The 18,428-nt window shown below is 42.9% G+C and overlaps 2 long non-coding RNA genes across 3 annotated transcripts; one reads left to right on the top strand and one right to left on the bottom strand.

The window, feature by feature from the left end:
- Positions 1-2,533: 2,533 nt before the first annotated feature.
- On the bottom strand, positions 2,534-17,969 carry LOC107973504 (uncharacterized). Of its 2 annotated transcripts, none has more exons than XR_010149107.1 (3): positions 17,882-17,969; positions 5,590-5,808; positions 2,534-4,261 (listed from the first exon to the last, which is right to left on the bottom strand). It is a non-coding gene; the product is annotated as an uncharacterized LOC107973504 (long non-coding RNA). The 2 variants fall into 2 exon arrangements; XR_008546273.2 differs by lacking the exon at positions 17,882-17,969 and adding an exon at positions 9,225-10,051.
- LOC134807814 (uncharacterized) lies at positions 7,679-10,542 on the top strand. The gene is made up of 2 exons (XR_010149108.1): positions 7,679-7,992; positions 10,198-10,542. It is a non-coding gene; the product is annotated as an uncharacterized LOC134807814 (long non-coding RNA).
- Positions 17,970-18,428: the final 459 nt, after the last annotated feature.

Below are 18,428 nucleotides of genomic sequence, written 5' to 3'. Positions count from 1 at the left end.
GACAGCTGATTCTTCCCCTTCTATGTCGAGCCAGCTTGGCAGAGGCCCTGGTCAGGCCCCGGACCTCTAGGTAGGTTGGTTGAGTCTTTTTTTGTTGTTATCATTCTAATTGGATGGTCTCCAAGCTCTTTTGACTGGGTAACTCGTCAACAGAAAATGTTTGAGCATACACCCCCCAATATATTTATTTATTTATAAATTATATATATATACTACTATAGTACTCCATAATGTATATTATAAAATACACAGAACAGTAACTGAATAATGATGAGATAAAAACAAAGATCAATAGATGTTCCCAAGTGTGCTTTCAGCTCTGGAGACCCCTGACCCAGTTGCCCAGGAGGTATTACCTGTACCAAATTTATATCTTTCATCCCACTGCTCCCATAAATGTGCTTGAACTCTTGAAGCCCCATGGCTTAATTAGTGATTTGGAATCTATGGTTGCTGCAGTGAGAGTTTAGCCTTCCCAGCACATGGGCCTCCTCTGTCATTCCTTTTTCTCTCTGTCTTCTTCACTCTGGTTAGTCCTCCCTTCCTATGGCCAGGACTTATTACCCACAGAGTGAAAGTACAGACAGTAGCATCAGCATTTCTTGGTCCTGCTACTCAGGCCCTGCTCCACCAACGCCAGCCCCTTTGAGGACCAGACTGATGGAGAAGGAGGGCGACTCCTACGGCATTCCTATCTAGGCCTGCTTGCAGAAGATTGAGGGGAAACTCATCTGGAACATTCATAAGAAAAGCAATAAAATATTGGGATTCCTGAGTTTTAGGTGTTTTTAAATTACAGAATAGCAAACATGGAAACACTTATTGACCACCTGACTTACGTTGGCGAGTGCCTGCATTTCTGCCAGTCACATATCCTTGTGTTCTCCCACGGATTCCTCACACTGACTCTTTGGGGGCTAAAACAGAGTTGAATATGGAAGTGGCTGCTGTCACAATTTCCAAAGAAAACATTTGTCTGAAGATGCAAAGAGGAGGCTCTCAAGTCTGTTTGGAGGCCCGTGTCATTGGACCTTACTGGGTCCGGGAGCCAGAGCTCGTGCTGAGTGGAAGTGCCACGTTTGAATCCCAACTACCTCCTGGTCTGGCAGTGTCTCTCATTCTACTTTTTTCCACCAGTATTATGAGACAACAGAGCAGCTGTTGGCCTCAGAAGCACTAGACAGCCTAGCCTGCAAGTGTCAATCCCTCTTCACAATCAAGAGAAGAGTTTGGCTCGCTTAAGTTGCTACTATTTGCTCCTGTACCACCTTGCATACAAGGAGAAGACAAGAAACAGGGTTTTTTTTGGACCCTGGGACCTTATGAGTGCAAGGGTCACACAAACCCCTTCATCCTGCTGGAAAAGGCTGGGAGGAGGGAGCCCCTGAGGGCCAGAAAAGAAGATCTGGAGTCTGATGGCACTGTTTTAATGCCCTCAAAAGGCATGCATGTGATTGCATGACAGGGTAGCTCCAGGTCTCACCTGGACCAAAGGACCAGGTTCTAGAAGGCAATACCTGGAGACTGACCTGTGTCAAGGGGTGCTGTTGGACTCTGTCGCTCCTACCTGTACTTTCAGAGCCCTTCCATGGAAAGGACTCCATCAACTTTGCCTTTTTCCCAGCCACACCCTCACCTTTATGTTAGCCGCTCTCCTCTTTGCTCATGAGCTGAGAACCCAGAAAGGTCTTCAATGTGCATTTGAAAACCCCTTGCCCTCTTCCCTCCCAAACTCCTTTTCTGTCAGAGCCTCAAGCATGTCCCTTATCAGGGTACTCTTAAGTTTGGGGCAGATATGATGCTTTTCCAGTAAGTCTGTACACTGGATAGGACAATTTGTACTAGGGTATTGGCTGGGATGATCCCCTTCCAGTGGATTCTGTTCAGAGCCTGCAGTCTGGAGAGACCATGTGTGGCATTCCTAGTGCATAGACAGCTGCAAAGGATGTAAACTATAAACATTTTGTTGTTGTTGTTGTTTTGACCAACTTCCTAAAACTCTGCTCAAAGGCCTGTCCCCTCAGAAAAGCACGAAGCCGGAGATTCCCAGGCTGCCCAAGGCCGCTGAGAGGGGGAGGCCAGAGAACACAGTGGCACAGCAACTGCTGGCTGGATTCCACGGGCTCTGGGCCAGAAGATGCGTGTACACGAACGCCCTGTAAACTTCCACATTCCACCACTTCCTTTCCAGATAGCAGCAGTGGTCAGGTCACGTGCTTGCTGGAGAGCAGAGAAAACACTTGGAGGCTGCTTCTGCAATTAAAATGGGCTGCATTTACAAGAATTACACAAAACCTTTCATCCTGCCAGAGAATGATGGGAGGGAGGCCCTGAGGGTGGAGCTCCAGCTGCCACTCAGAAGCTCAGGGTGGCATCTGGCCAGCAGCAGCAGAGAGGCTGGAGCCAGGGGGCTTGTGGCTCAGATGATGTCCCAGGAGAGAATATCGACACAGCTGTGTAACTGTAGCTTCTATTTCTTCTGATGCTGGAAACTCTCTTAGAATCATAGGATAAAAACTGGAAAACACTCTGATTGTATTTAATTCAACCTGTTTATTTAATGGACAGGGGAACTGAGGCCCAGAAACATAAATTAAATGGCCAGTGCTCACACAGAAATTAGGAAGAGGATTGAAGGAGGTGATTTTGGAGGGCTCCTCTAACCCATGATTCAGTGATTCTTGTGGTTCTTGCTTTCTCTCCAAGGGTTCTTTCCCCCAAACTGCAACCATGGTGTGAACCCCATTGAATATCCGTTGCTGAGTGCTTCCAGAATATAGAGCTCTCCTCAGCTCATGATCACAACCAAGACCCACCTAATATGATGCCAGTTTTTCACCTACTGTGTATTCCCAATACTATTTTAAAACACTGGTTCTCAGTCTTGGTGGCACAAGAGAATTACCTTAGGAACTGTAAACAAAAATTCTGATGCTCAGATCTTACTTCATATCAATTGAATCAGAATCTTTGGGGATGGGGCCTAAGAATTGGTAGTTAAAAGAAAAATTCCCAGTTGATTCCAATATACAATCAGGATGGTTAAATAGTTTTAAAACTGCTAAGTTTGGCTTTAGTCATGACTAATGGTAATATTAATTCTACCTGCTCCCCTTTCCCATCTCCAGTTAACACAGCTACATTCTCTGATTTACAGGCTGATTTTTCATGTGTTTATTCATCTAGGATAAGACATGATTAAGTGATACAGAATGGATTTATGTTATATGCCCATTATGCAGATGGTGAAAAGTGAGCCCAAAAATTTTTTTAAAAATGAGTATAACAGTAGCTTAGTATGAACAAATCCAAGGATTTTGAGAATTCCTAAATATATGGGGATACTGTTTACTTGCTTTAAGGGTTGACTCTAAACATAGGCAAAGAAGATAAGCACTTGAGGGCCTGATTTAAAGAGTCCTGAGAATAGCTCTGATGAAAATCATCTCTTTTTCAGACTCATGGTAGATTGAGAAATCCCTACCAGTAGCCTTTGGAAATTAACCACAAACGTGATATTTCTGGGAGACTCCATGAAGCCTCCATTAATCGTTAGTATCATCTTTATATTAGTTATCTGATTCCCAGCAGAAAGCTGTGTAATGAAGGAACGAGAGCCTGGACAGATAAGCAGTGCTGTGGGTGGAGGAACAGATCAAGAGTATGGATGTTGGCCAGGCACAGTGGCTCACGCCTGTAATCCCAGCACTTTGGGAGGCCGAGGCGGGCAGATCACGAGGTCAGGAGTTCGACGCCAGTCTGGCCAACATAGTGAAACCCTGTCTCTACCAAAAATACAAAAAATTAGCCGGGTATGGTGGTGTGCGCCTGTAATCCCAGCTACTCGGGAGGCTGAGGCGGGAGAATCACGTGAACCTGAGAGGCGGAGGTTGCAGTGAGCCGAGATATCGCCATTGCACTCCAACCTGGGTGACAGTGCGAGACTCTATCTCAAAAAAAAAAAAAAGTATGGATGTTACCTAGGAGTATTGCAGTGTGGGGCCCTGGCTGCCTTAGGTGGGGTGAGGGTGCAAAAATCCGGCCTTAAAAAGGGAAACGGGGACTCATCATCAGGGTGGACGGAGAAATGGTTTGCCCCCACATACACCTGATACCTGCTCAAAGTTGGCACTTGTCCTCCTTCCTTCTCTCTGTTCTCCTTTATTGATGTCCTTTCAGTCCTGCTGAGGCCAGCCCATGCTAAACATCACCCTGGTTCTTGGGTCTTTGTTCAGCATCAGTAGCAATATCATGACAATAACTACAAATAATAAGCAACAAATACCATTTTAATACTTTCTGGTGAGCACTGTATCCATGTCATTTCCTTTAAATCTCAAATCAACTCTTTTCTGATTGCAATCAGACCTGTTTTACTGAGGTCTCAATGTGGCTTAGCTAGGAACTGAAGCATATATACAGTCTACACGAGGCTACATTATCCTTGCCCTCACATAGGGAGGAAGTACAACATAGAAAATGACCCCTTGGCAGAGATGGACTAAAGCAAAATCTGCAAAGACTTTTTCTTTAAAAGGCTGGCAGGGGTTCTGGAAAGAACCACTAACTGCCTTTCTGACTCAGCATCAAGATGGAAAAATATACAGAGGCTGTTGCCTTCCCCACAGCCTAAGTCAAATCCACCTGCTTGTTCTGAGGCTGTCTGGGAGGCCACACATCACCATGCCCTTTCCTGGAGTCAATTCTTGGTCCCATGTCATTAGCTCTGCCCTCGAAAGAACTCTGGGAATGGGGTTGCCTTGGAGTCCCTGGTTCCGTGTGGCTAAGGAGTGAGCCTCTCATATCTCCATGCTGAATTTCCTCACTCATTCACAACCCTCCTTTCCATTTCAAGAAATCTTTCTGTTCCCACAAGCCTGGGAGGGCCTTTGAGTGGGGCATATTGGGTAAGTTTGAAGGAGTACTGCCAGTGAGACCTTCAAAAGGCTCTGTGTGAATGGGCTGGTGTTGGTGGGAGGAAACAGGGTCACAGATTCCCCATCCCTTCCCCCTCGTAAGATGTGTCATCAGTTAAATATAGGCTCTGGCCCTGTGGACGTTTACAGGCTAAGACAGCCCGCCCTGACTGGGGGCTCACAGCTTCTGAGAGGAGGACACTGGGATGTCTTCAGCCCATTTCACGTGGGCTGACTGTTTCCAAAACACTGCTGGTGGGTCAGCGAGCAGAGGAAGTGTTACCATGTGATCACTTTAGAAACAACACCCACCTAATGACGCACTAACACGGATTTGCCCTCTGTTTTTCACATTTGATCATTCCTGACACTTTGGCGAGGATACAAAACCCTATTTCTCTTAGAAGTCGCTCCTTCCCTGGATGTGAAAGAGGGCAGTGGTTTCCCTGTCAGTCCTCTTTTAGGGAAAGATCTGGGTGAGCACATGACCCAGCTCAGCTGGTCTGGGGCTGGACACAGACACAATTGTGAGAACTTGAACTGACTCACCAGGAAGCAGGTGGTTGGGACTAGGTACTGTGTCTATTTCAGTGCTAGATATTGCCTTTAATGAAAAACTAGCCCCAATCAGAAAAAAGCCAACACCATGCTCTGCAATACTAAGTTGACTCACCTGTTGAAATGCTGTTTATTAAGCAAAACCAGTATCCTCAGAATTCCACCTTTCACTTTCAAGTTTCTTATGTGAGATTTCATAGTATTGGGCCCAGTGATGTGTACATCAATGGTTTGGCTTGCTGTGTATGCTACTTATTTACTCGAGCAGTCACTCTGGTGTGTTCCCATGGCTTTTCTGAAAGTATTAGAATACAGCTCCCAAAGAATGTGAGTACTATTGGAGAAATAAAATACATGGAAATCATATGGCATCCAGCAATTGCTATGCCTATCTTGAGATAGTTGATCCCTAGATAATCTTGGTAGTTGTGTTACCAATGATGTCTTTACTTAGTACACATAGATTGCACTCAAGGAATAGCAAAATGTTACAACACTGATTCTTCCTCCTATAGTTAATGGCATTTTAAAAGAGTTATGCTTGACTAAAGACATAGTTTTTAAAAATGCAAATATTGAGTGCTTTCAATTCCCTAAGCATGGTGTTTTCTGCTTTACCTGCAATGTACTAATTAATTTTCACAGAAAACTATGAGGCAGCGGCTACTATCATCCCCATTTTACAGATGAGAAAACCGAGACTTAGAAAGGTTAAGTAATCTGCTCAGGCTCACAGTTCATATCCCATTTCTAAGAGACATTTTTTTTTCATTCTAATACTTTTGAAATTCAGTATGTATTTTATAGTTGATTGGTGCATTTAAAATGGAACATCTTACAAATTGATGGCTACTTAGAACTGAGAAAATATAACTGACAGAAGCAAGCATCAAAACCACGTCTACCTGATTCTAGTATTGGATCATCCAACCACAGTGGCTTGAGTGTCAAAGGAAACACTCAACCTGTGTCTAAGTAATGACCATAAAAGTAATAATTAGTCCACATTCACATTGAGGATAATGGTTCATATTCTTCCTATTTGATACTATTTACTCTATTAGAAAAATTGTCTGGTTTGGTCAGTTCAATTAGATTTATCTATTTATTTTTTGTAGAGTATCATCAGTTAAACCTTCTAACCTCTGGGCCACCCCACCCAGTATAAGCCATAAGATATGGCTCATATTCTTCCTACCTATTTGATACTATTTACTCTATTAGAACAATTGACTGGTTTGGTTGGTTCAATTAGATTGATCTATTTATTCTTTGTAGAGTATCATCAGTTAAACCATTTTTGCTGAGAAAGCTTCAGGCTTTTCATTTCTATAATGAGAGTTGTTTTCAAAACACATTTAAATAGTCAAGAGCCCAGGCATGGGTATGGTCACAAGCAGGAGGGTCTGAAGCTCCCTGAAGTTTGAGTTCACAGCGCCATGGCTCCTGCCGTCCTTCCAAGGAGAGAGCAGTCACGTCAGTTGCCTTTGGTTCTTGTCTAACTGAGGAGAGATGCTCTATATGTGGTTTTGGTAATGACAGCATGTCTCTAACTCGAGATTAAGTTTCTGTCCTCTGAAGATCTCAATGTAATTCATTAAAGAAGTGCTTCCCAAAGCTTATCCTTGGAAGGCTTTTCTTTGCACGATATACTCTTTGAACAATGGATTCCATGCTTAAATAAGTTTATAAAACCCTCTTCCCCCTCAAAGATTCAGAAGTCAGGGCAACCACATCATATTGGGAGTCTAATTTGTAAGTCGATAAGATAAAAATCCCTTTGGTCAAAATTATCCTTGAAAATCACCAGAAATTTTATATAAGGTCCCCCAATTTATAGCTTTATGTGTACACCCTGGTCACTAAGGTGTGAGTGTAGTTATAAAGTACTGTTAATGATGAGACTAAGAATACGGACCACTAGGATTGCTATTTTCTTTCCCTGGCATCCTCATTTAAATTGTTTTTATTTTTCATCTAGTGTAAAGTTTGATTCATAGAATTTAAATGCATATATTAAATTAAAGTAGTAATTATTATAGTACTAATAATAGTAATAATCATTGACATTTATTGGGGGCTAGCTATTGCCTGCCAGACTGCTCTAAGTGCTTTATTTGTATGAACTGAGTTAATCTGAACAAAAACTTCAGGGCTGGACACTATATTCCCTTTTTACAACAAAGTCACTTGCTTCTGCTTTTACTCGTGCCTTTGGCAACACAATGACTCTGCAAATTGTCCTGTGCCCAGAGGAAACATTTTTCTGAAAACTTCTGCGCTGGGGCAGATTTAGGGCAAAGTTAACACTTCAAAAAAATCTCCAATAATTGAGTAAATTGCTCATCTGTCAAATTGGCTCTTTGGCAAATTACTCTGCTTGCACATATTAATAGCCAAGCTTAGCCAACTTGAAATATGGAGATTTACTGGAAATCACAGTGAAGTGAAGAGAGAGGCAAGAGCAGAATTGAAATTCCCACCTGGCAGCAAAAGAGAGTTATGCAGAGCATATCAGGTAAGGCAGAGGCACTTCCTGGACCGCTCAACTGAAGGGCACAGCCAGCAGTGAGGTGGGGTGGCCCAGAGGTTAGAAACCCCACAGAGAGAATCAGAGGGAAGCTGGAGGCAGAGGGAGTGCGCCATTTGGAATTCCAGGGGATGAGGACCTCTAGGTCCCAGGTACAGTTGTAAGGCTGGGGGCAAAAAGTTGCTCCTGCCGGGCACTGTGGCTCACGCTTGTAATCCCAGCACTTCGGGAGGCCAAGGCGGGCGGATCACTTGAGGTCAGGAGTTTGAGACCAGCCTGGTCAACGTGGTGAAACCCTGTCTCTACTAAAAATACAAAAATTAGCTGGGCGTGGTGGCACGTGTCTGTAATCCCAACTACTCAGGAGGCTGAAGCAGGAGAATCACTTGAACCTGAGAGGAGAAGGTTGCAGTGAGCCAAGATTGTGCCACTGGATAATGTTGGCTGTGGGGTCAGAGTGAGACTCTGTCAAAAAAAAAAAAAAAAAAAGGAAGAAGCAAAGCAGCTCCAGGCCAGCCTGCACTCTCTTCTTGGAGCCTTTCACCCTGATGGTTCAGCCAGGGAAAGGGTGCCTTTTCTTCCCTGCCAAGGCACAGTCAGCTTCCTAAGCCTGCAAGGCTGCATCAGTCTAAAGTAGGCACTATTTTCAGCTCGCATCAAGGAGCCATAGAGGCAGCTGAATGACTCTCCAACAGATGGTCTCAGTAGAGTAGAAACGGCAGTGTAGCACATTGACAATGAGGAAGTTAAGGTGTGCCACAGTTGTTAATGGAACCTAAGTAAAAACTCAGAGACAGAGGAGTTTAAGGGAGTCTTAGCTCCCCAGAGATTTCTAAGAAGCCCACCTAAAAAAATCTCTTGATTAGTAAATGAAACTATTATTATTGTTATTATTACTAATGGTAGATGAGAAGATATTTTTGTAGATAATGAAGTCAATATCAGAAAGATTTAGTAGTGGACAGATTCAGTAGGCTGCAAAATTATAAGGTCAGACTTCCAATTCTAAAATGACTTCCTTAGTCTAGTCCAGGTGGAGGGTGGTGCTGGTTAAGTTTAAACACAGTATTACCTTGTGAGAAGTGTTCCAAGTTTTTAATTGTCTACTTCCAGGTGTACTACACATCTAATAGAACTACCACACGCCTCTCTGCCTTATAAACCTTTGCCTACCAACAATACAAGCTCAGATACCTTCCTTGAGTGTAGTGGGTACTTACAGAATGGTCGGTCCAGGTTCCTTTAGTAGAACCTGCTACCACGTGCATATCTACATACACCCTTTGTCCTTATGTTACTGTGGAAGCCGCTTTGTCAACTCAGCCTGTTCCTCAGCCGCAGATTTGTTTTCTTTCCTTGGGACCCCAGGACAAATGCCATGATGACACTGTTGCAGGAGCCAGCAGTCAGCTGCTTAAGGTTGTCTCTTCTGTCCACATCTTTGTGCCATTCTTTGGCTAGCAATGTAGGTGCCAGTCAGGGTCATCCTATGAAATATCACATTCCTTGCCTGTAAACTGTGGTAGTGTGGAGGCCTGGCCTACTCAATGCACAAGACCGTCTTTAGGACAAAATAGGCTACTATGGATGAAAGGGCCACATCAGGGGTGTCCAGTCTTTTGGCTTCTCTGGGCCACATTGGAAAAGAAGAATTGTCTGGAGTCACAAATAACATACACTCACACTAATGATAGCTGATGAGAAAAAAAAAAATCTCATAATGTTTTAGAAAGTTTACAAATTTGCGTTGGGCCACATTCAAAGCTGTCCTGGGCCATACACAGCCCGCGGGCTGCAGGTTAGACAAGCTTGGGCTACATGGTACCAGTGTTAGCGTGAGGATGAGGGTGTATTGCACTTCATAACCCCCAATATAAGGATTCTCCTTAAAGCAGTCTTTCTGCCCTGTTTGCCTGGTGGCACTCTGCTCTCACAGTGAGACTTGCCACTAGGAAGGGTGGAAATTCTTCCCAGCTCCTCTGAGTAGTGGGGCTCGAGGATGAGGGTCCATGCCATAGTGAGAGCCTCTAGGCCTCTGACACAGACTGAGAAAATGGGCTGTGACGACACAAAGCCACTACGGGAAGTCTCAAGTCCTTGACCCAATGTGCACATTCCGAGCTTCCGGTGCAGCAATGAGCTGACACAAACCGTGGCGGCCTGAGGACCTGGACCTTCCATTTTGCCTTTCAGGACCCGTGTTCACACCAGCACTTAGTTTGGAGGAAGCACCTGGAGGAGATGCAGAGTCCAGATGTGCGCCCTCTGCCGGAAGCCTACTGCACCAGGACGTAGGCCTGGAGTGGCCCTTAACGCATTTGGAAATCAGTCTTCACTAAAAAAACTTCCTCCAAAATGTTCTTTAACAGCCCTTTAAAAGCCATTGTTTCAAAACAGTCCAAGGTGGTGAACAATTAATATTTTCGATTTACATGAAGACTCTGGAGTAGGAATTACCTGAGTTGGAAACTCAGTTCTACTCTATTGGTATCAGGTTGCATTCTGTATCATCATTAAAATTTTCAGAAAAACTCTCAACCTCGGTGCATTAGTTTTCTAGGACTGTCATAATGAAGTATATCACAGATTCCATGGCTTGAGCAATAGAAATTTATTTCCTTGCGATTCTGAGGCTAGAAATCTGAGATCAGGGTGTTAGCAGGATTGGTTTCTTCTGAGGCCTCTCTCCTTGGCTTGCAGAAGAAGCATAGTTGACCTCTCCCTGTGTGTTCACATGGTCAAACCACTGTGTACATCTGAATCCCAATCTCTTCTTGTAAGGGTGCTAGTCATATTGGATGGGAGCCCACTAATGCGATCATGACCACACCTTACCTTAATTATCTCTGAAGGCTCTGTGTCTAAATACAGTCACATTCTGAGATATTGGGGGTTAGGACTTCAACATATGAATTTTTGGGTGACACAATTCAGCCCATAACAGTAACCCTTTTAAGACTGTCACTTATTTCTCTAATGAAAAGGCAGAACTTTCAGAATCTTTTAGAATCTCCCCTGCAGCTGAGTAAACATCTTAGTGTCTTCATAACTAGAAACCACAGGTGGTTGTTTCATTTTGTTTTAAATTTTCTATCACTGAAGATAAGTAAGATCAGAACTCGAAAGTCTTGCTAACCCATCGATGTCATGAGAAAGGCCCAGGATCAGGGTCGGAAAACCTGGTTTTTCTTTGTAATAGTTAATTATGAGATTATTTATTCAGCTATTATTATTATTATTATTATTATTGAGACGGAGTCTCGCTGTCTCCCAGGCTGGAGTGCAGTGGCGCGATCTCGGCTAACTGCAAGCTCCGCCCCCCAGGTTCACGCCATTCTCCTGCCTCAGCCTCCCGAGTAGCTGGGACCACAGGCACCCACCACCACGCCCAGCTAATTTTTTTTTTTTTGTATTTTTCGTAGAGACTGGGTTTCACCGTGTTGGCCAGGATGGTCGCGATCTCCTGACCTCGTGATCCACCCGCCTCGGCCTCCCAAAGTGCTGGGATTACAGGCCTGAGCCACCGTGCCCAGCCTCAGCTATTATTATTAACAATAATATTTTTATTAGCTGGATGTGATGAGGCAGTATTTAACTTGACCCGGCAACCCTGAATGCCTGATTCTATACTCATCCACCTATTACTACGATGGGTTTGCAGAGATATGCCAGACAAGCACATTCCTTATTACTGTAATGATTTTGCTCCCAACGACAGTTCGGTTCTCTCAGGACCTGGAATGGACCTCGAGGGGTCTAGCACAGGGGCCCATTGCACCTGGGCTCCAGGTGGATCTGCAGCCTACACTGCAGCGGCTGAGAAGTCTCTCCTTCCCCTTCATGCTGGACTCCCCCAATCTCACCATTCTGACACTAAGGAAGCATCACTGAGGAAAGGAAAAGAAGAGCATGCTTTTCTTAATCCTTGCTGTAGAGCTTTTCTAAGCCACTCACTCCAGACCTTCCCAGTCTTCCTACCCAGCTTTAAACTTCCCTCCTGCTAACTGAGGCTTTGGGGGCCAACAATGAAAAGATGTTCCCAAGTCCTGGAGGCATCCATGGCTCCCTGCAAGTCTGTGGAAAATTTCCAGTGTATGGAGAAAAGCCCCTGCAATGTGGAGACAGCATTTTGGGATACTTCTGGTATACCATAAGCCTGGCTGTTGATCGCATATGTGGAAGGGAAGAAACAAATGAAAAGGCAGAAAATGTTGGTGGCCCACTTCCTGCCACTAGTGGGAGCTCTAGGTTCATGCCACTCCATCAACCCAAGGATGGGGTAGAACACCAGGTGAGGATGGAGCCTGGGACTAGGGGATGAGAGACTGAGGTCAAAACTCTCCCCTGCAATATTATCTTTCCAGAGTCCTGTTACTCCACACAAGTAGTTTGGCAAGAGAGGCCTGGGGCCTTTGCCTGCCTCTTGAGCCCCAGTGTGAGTTTGAAAAGCAGGGCTCTAGAGATGAAGATGGGGACCCAGGGGACAGAGGCTCAAGAAGCCAGGCAGCCTGCTTCCAGGTTGCAAGCAGCCTGGGACCTGGACAAAAGGCATCCATCCTAAAAGCCCCAGGTGTTGGACTGGGCATGGTGGCTAACACCTGTAATCCCAGCACATTGGGAGGCCAAGGCAGGCAGGTCACTTGAGGTCAGGAGTTTGAGACCAGCCTGGCCAACATGGTGAAACCCCGTCTCCACTAAAAATACGAAAATTAGCTGGACATGGTGGCATGCACCTGTAATCCCAGCTACTCGGGAGGCTGAGGCAGGAGAATCACTTGAACACGGGAGGTGGAGGTTGTAGTGAGCGGAGATCATCTCATTAACACAAACATTGTTGGCTGGGCGCAGTGCCTCATGCCTGTAATCCCAGCACTTTGGGAGGCAGAGGCGGGTGGATCACGAGGTCAGGAGATTGAGAGACCATCCTGGCTAACACGGTGAAACCCCGTCTCTTCTAAAAGTACAAAAAATTAGCTGGGCGTGGTGGCGGGTGCCTGTAGTCCCAGCCACTTGGGAGGCTGAGGCAGGAGAATTGCGTGAACCCAGGAGGCGGAGCTTGCAGTGAGCCGAGATCGCGCCTCTGCACTCCATCCAGCCTGGGCGACAGAGTGAGACTCCGTCTCAAAAAAAAAAAAAAAAAAAGAAAAGAAAAAAAGACAAACATCGTTAGTTTTAGTTCTATTCTGTACCTACCAGTTTTCTTCTCTGTGCAAGTCATTATTTTAGGAAGGATGGTGTTTACAATCATAGGTTTGCTTCTGCCAAAAGAAACACCTGCTGAGAACCAAATGAAGATAGATTCTTCTCTCAGGCCTAAGAACAAGGCCCGTCTGGCAACACCCTGGCTTCACTTCACTGCATTTATCATAGTTTGTGATCATGAATTTATTGGTAAGATTATTTTATTAATGTTGGTCTCATCCACTAACTTGTTAGGCTCATGGAGAACAGACCGTGTCCATCTGCTTCACTGCATTAGGCCACATGCCTAGCAGAATTCTTGGTACGTGAAAATTGACAGTCTGGTGGTTCTCAAACTATGTCCTGGTGGTTCTCCCACACCAGGAGCTGCAGCAAACTCAGAAGGGCACCATGATATTTTACATTTTTTAGGTAAAAGCACAGCGATCCTCAATATCTTGGTGACCCAGAGCAGATGACCAGTTTGAGGTAGTTTGTAACTTCAACATCAGTTCATCCACATTCCTTTCAATTACATCAAGGCTTTTGAAACTGGGCTTCTGGTTGTTGCTGTGATAAAATGCAAGTGTCTCACAAAAGTGAATGTGAAACAGGAAAGGAGGGTGGTGGTGTCCAATCTAATTCCAAGGTTTGAGAAACCAGGCAGTACCCTATAAAAGCACATATCCCATTAGTAATTGTGGTTATTTACACATGACAAAAAAGTAGCATTGTTTTTCTTCCTATTTATGTGTATTCTTTTTCAAACAGCTACTAAGTTATTGAGACAGAAATGCTTAGCAAATCGTGTGGGATTTACCCAAGAAATGGCACAGTTAGGTATTTCTTTTAGCCCAGGGGCACTGTGAAATGTCCACTGAGAAACTAAGGGCACGTGAACTGAGGTTTGAGAGCTTCTGGCCTAGTCAATACTTGTTGATGGATCGATGGATTCAGGATCCCATGCCTTTAATTATGATGTCCTTGATCACTTTACCCACAAAATATTATAAATCAGAATAAACAAAAAACACCCTTAGAGAAAAAACATCACTGTATCTTTGTTTTTCCTCACAGAGAAGAGGAGAGTTCTACCACTGAGCTCTCTTTTTGAAGACTTACCATTTACTGTTTGTTGAATACTTACTATTAGTCAGGCCGTAGGCTTGGTTTTTTCCCCGCTTCTCTCCCCACTTCAATAAGATGGTCTAAGCTTGAATTTATTTATTTATTTTTAACACAAGAGTCAAAGGAGGTTTGCTTTAATACTAATAACCATTCTTTTCATGATGATGATACATTTTTATAATCCATCACGATTAGTTATAATTTTAACAAATCATATCTTTATTGCTATTGTGAAAGTTAAGCTTTAACAACCTGCCAAACATTGTTTAAGCAATTTACTTAGGCTAGTTTATTAAATGAGAGTAAAATCTTAAAGAAGTGGGTGTTATTAGGATGATGACTCCTATTTCATGAAATAGGTAAACAAGCAAATAAATAAAGGTTTGGCAAGGTCACATGACTAGCCCAAAGTCTCACTGCTATTGGTGGGGGAAACAGGTTTTGAATTGACCGTGCTCCATGCTAATAATGCCTGCAAAATATGAGAAGTTACTTGGTTACTAGTAATTACTTGGTTACTAGATAGAAATGACTTGTTACTGATGTGAAAATTAGGGGTAGAGAAGGCTCCTTACATTCTGGTGTGTTTTATGTAGTTCAGTGTGCTACCGTTCTGAGTGAGCTGGAAGTTTTAAGAAATGCAAAGGGACAGAGAGCCAAACTTCTCTCCTGAAGAGTCAGTAGCTCTTTTTATAGAAGTGTACCCATTGCGGGGGAAGGTGGGCCTCTCAGATTTAGGGTACTTATTCTAAGTAGAAATGTAATTGCCCTTGGAGAGTGATATGTGTTGAAGTGATGGGGTGGCCAGGTGAACAGTGGATCAGGCATTCTCGGTGCCCCTCCCCAATCTGACCGTCTCTTCTACAATCACCTGTACTGAAGGTACACTGAAGGTCAGATATGCCAGGAAAACTAATACAAAGAAAAAGAAGATCATATCTTCTCTATGTCATGGTGACAAACAATACAAGGAGACTTCTAAAAGTTTGTGAAAAAATGACATTAAAAGATAACATGAAAAACAGAATATTTATTTCTCAATATAGGCTCCATCAAGTTGAAGACACTTTTGTAAGCCATGATACCAGCCGTTTAGTTAGTCCATCCCTAAAGAACTGAGGGTCCTGGGAATTTAACCATGTCATTGCAGTCTTTTTTACATTATTAACTGAAGAAAAATGGCTACCCTTTAAAGATTTTTTTAAAATTAGAAGATAAAAGGAAGTCAGGAAGAGCCAAATCAAGACAGTAAGATGAATGCCTAATCTCATTGAAACTCTTGCAAAATTGCCATTGTTATATGAAAGGAATGAGCAGGAGCATTGTCCTGGTGGAGAAGGACTCTCTAGTTGAAGCTTTCCGTGGCATTTTTCTGCTAATGCTTTGGCTTTCTCAAAATACTTTCATAATAAGCAGATTTTGTTACTCTCTGGCTCTCCAGAAAGCCAACAAGCAAAATGCCTTGAGCATTCCCGAAAACTGTTGCCATGACCTTTGCTCTTGAATGGTCCACTTTTGCTTTGACTGGACCACTTCCACATCTTGGTAGCCATTGCTTTGGTTATGCTTCGTCTTCAGGATCCTACTGATAAAGCCATGTTTCATCTACTGTTACAATTCGTCAGATAAATGCTTCAGGATTTTGATCCCACTTACTTTAGTTTCCATGGAAACTAAAGCTCTTGTCTGCAGCTGATCTGGGTGCAATGGTTTTGGTACCCATCAAATGGAACGTTTGATGAGCTTTAATTTTCCAGTCAGAATTATATATGCTGAATCAATTAAGATGTCTATGGTGTTGGTTATTTTGTGTGCTGTTAATCTTCTGTCCTTTTCAGTTAGGGCACAAACAAGTTGAATTTTTTCCTTGCAAATTGATGTGGATGATCTCTGCTGTGGTCTTCATCTTGAATATCATCTTGTTTCTTCTTAAAAAGAGTTATCTATCTATCTGTAAAATGCTGATTTCTTTGGGCATTGTCCTCACAAATGTTTTGTAAAGCATTAATGACTTCACCGTTCTTCCACCCAAGCTTCATCATAAATTCAGTATTATTCCTTGCTTCAATTTTATCATAATTCATGTTGCTCTGATACGGGCTCTTTTCAAACTGATGTGTTATCCTTCTTATTGCCTCAAGCTAGATACTGTTCAGACATGTTATAATAAGTTAGTATGAGTTTATTTTGGTGCAGAAAAATTTTTGAAATCCATATATAGTTTTTTCATAATATACATTTTCCATGAACTTTTTGCAGACTCCCGGTATTTCTCTTTTTTGCATGAATTGTGGAGGAAACAGTATTTTCTGAATTTGTCACCCCACCTGAATAGGTAAGTTGAGTTGATAACAAGTGAGATACCAGAATTCTGGGCTGGAGCTAACATCACACGTATCCAACACTGGCTATAGGGCAGTCCCTTCTGGTCTGGCCCCTGCTCTGTTACTACCTGCAAGGGAATGTTCAAGAGTGCTACCAGCAGTTTCAAAAGGAATAATTTTAAAAGAGAATATGTGTTGGCTAAAGCTCATAAAGAACCAACAGTCTCAGAGAAGGATGCAGTCCTTGTCACAAGGAGACACTATCCCACAGGAAAAAAAAAAATCTTTTGCATGGTTTCTACCTACACATTTTGTTTTTTGCATTATCATATTAATAATACTTGTCCTCATAAAATAAAAATTTTCAACAACAAAATATAGAGATAATTAGCTTTTGGAAAGATATGCTGTAAAGCAGCTCCAGGTTCAATTTTAGGTAGTAGATTTTACTATTTTGTGCCAGACATATTATTTCTTATAACAAATATTTTTAGAGCACCTAGTGAATGCCAGTCTCCATGATAGATACAAGAAAACAATAGTCATTGCCTTCACACCATGGTTCTTCTAAAATGAGAACCAGATATGAGAAAGCAAATAAATAAAAGACCTGTAGATTGTGATTAATACTACTAAAGAAATAAATAAAGAGCTTTGCTAGAGAATGAGAACAAGAGCCCTAAGAAGAATATTTTGGCAGAGGGAATGGTAGAGGTAACGTTCCTAGTAGGTATTGGGATTAAATTATTTAAAACACAGTTCTTGTAAGTAGATACTTCCATATCAATAAAACCAGTGCTGTAATAGGGGCATGTACAGGTTACTATTGGAACACAAAAAAGGACCACTTAGTACCAAATGTAGGGGGAGCTACTTCAAAAGATGGCACTTGAGCAGTACTATGGTGAGCAGGGACTGGTCAAGGGATGATTCTGAGGAGGGAGGAAAATGGTTCAGATCAGAGGAGGCAGCACATGCAAAGTGGTGCCATCAATAATTCAGAAACGCATAATCAATCTGGCTAAATGGAACCAGGTCCCAGAAAAGGTTAGAAAAGATAGGATTGAAATTAAAGTTGGCAAGATTTTATACTAATTGTTCAAAGTTCACAGATAATATTGCTATTAACAATTGTATGTCCTTAGCTCCAGCTCAAACTTTTAAAAATTTGCTGCAGAGCACATTGGTGTAACTCAAGATTTTAAGAACTTGCCTATCCTTTAATAAATACCCTGCAAATTTACCTGGTGCCAGCTGTTTCTCATCTCTTTCTTTGACTCCATTGTCGTCTCTTCATTCTACTCCATAGGGTGGCAGCTGGAAGAGATATACAATTGGACTAGGAATGCTGAAGTATACAGTGTGACCTAAGAAAGGTTCATCTGTTGTACAGAAGCTATGAGGTATTTATTATTTCATAATAACCTATAGCTCTGGGCCCACATGGGCCATTCTGTGTAACTTCCCTAGTCATTGTATAGTATCAAAGACAGCATGGAGAGATCAGAACTTTTTTTTTTTTTTTTAGGAGATGGATTCTTGTATTTTACTTGTGTCTTTTGAAACACTCCCAGCTGGAACTGTCCTTAGCTCCAGCCTTTTACATACCTCTCTCAATGGAGTGTCAAATTCATTTTCTCCACCCTCACCCCAGATGTTCTGTCAATTTGTGTGTTTAACCTTGGTCTCCCTGCCACTTCTCTTACATAGGTCTAGCTTCTCTTACTTTGTTCTCTCCTTGTTACTCCCCTCTAACTGGTTCTGTCTTCCTTTGCCCATCATCCAACTGTA

Source organism: Pan troglodytes, chromosome 12, assembly GCF_028858775.2.
Source record: "Pan troglodytes isolate AG18354 chromosome 12, NHGRI_mPanTro3-v2.0_pri, whole genome shotgun sequence".
NCBI lineage: Eukaryota > Metazoa > Chordata > Mammalia > Primates > Hominidae > Pan > Pan troglodytes.
Note: the sequence above shows the minus strand (reverse complement) of the source record. Positions and strands in the feature narration are given on the sequence as shown.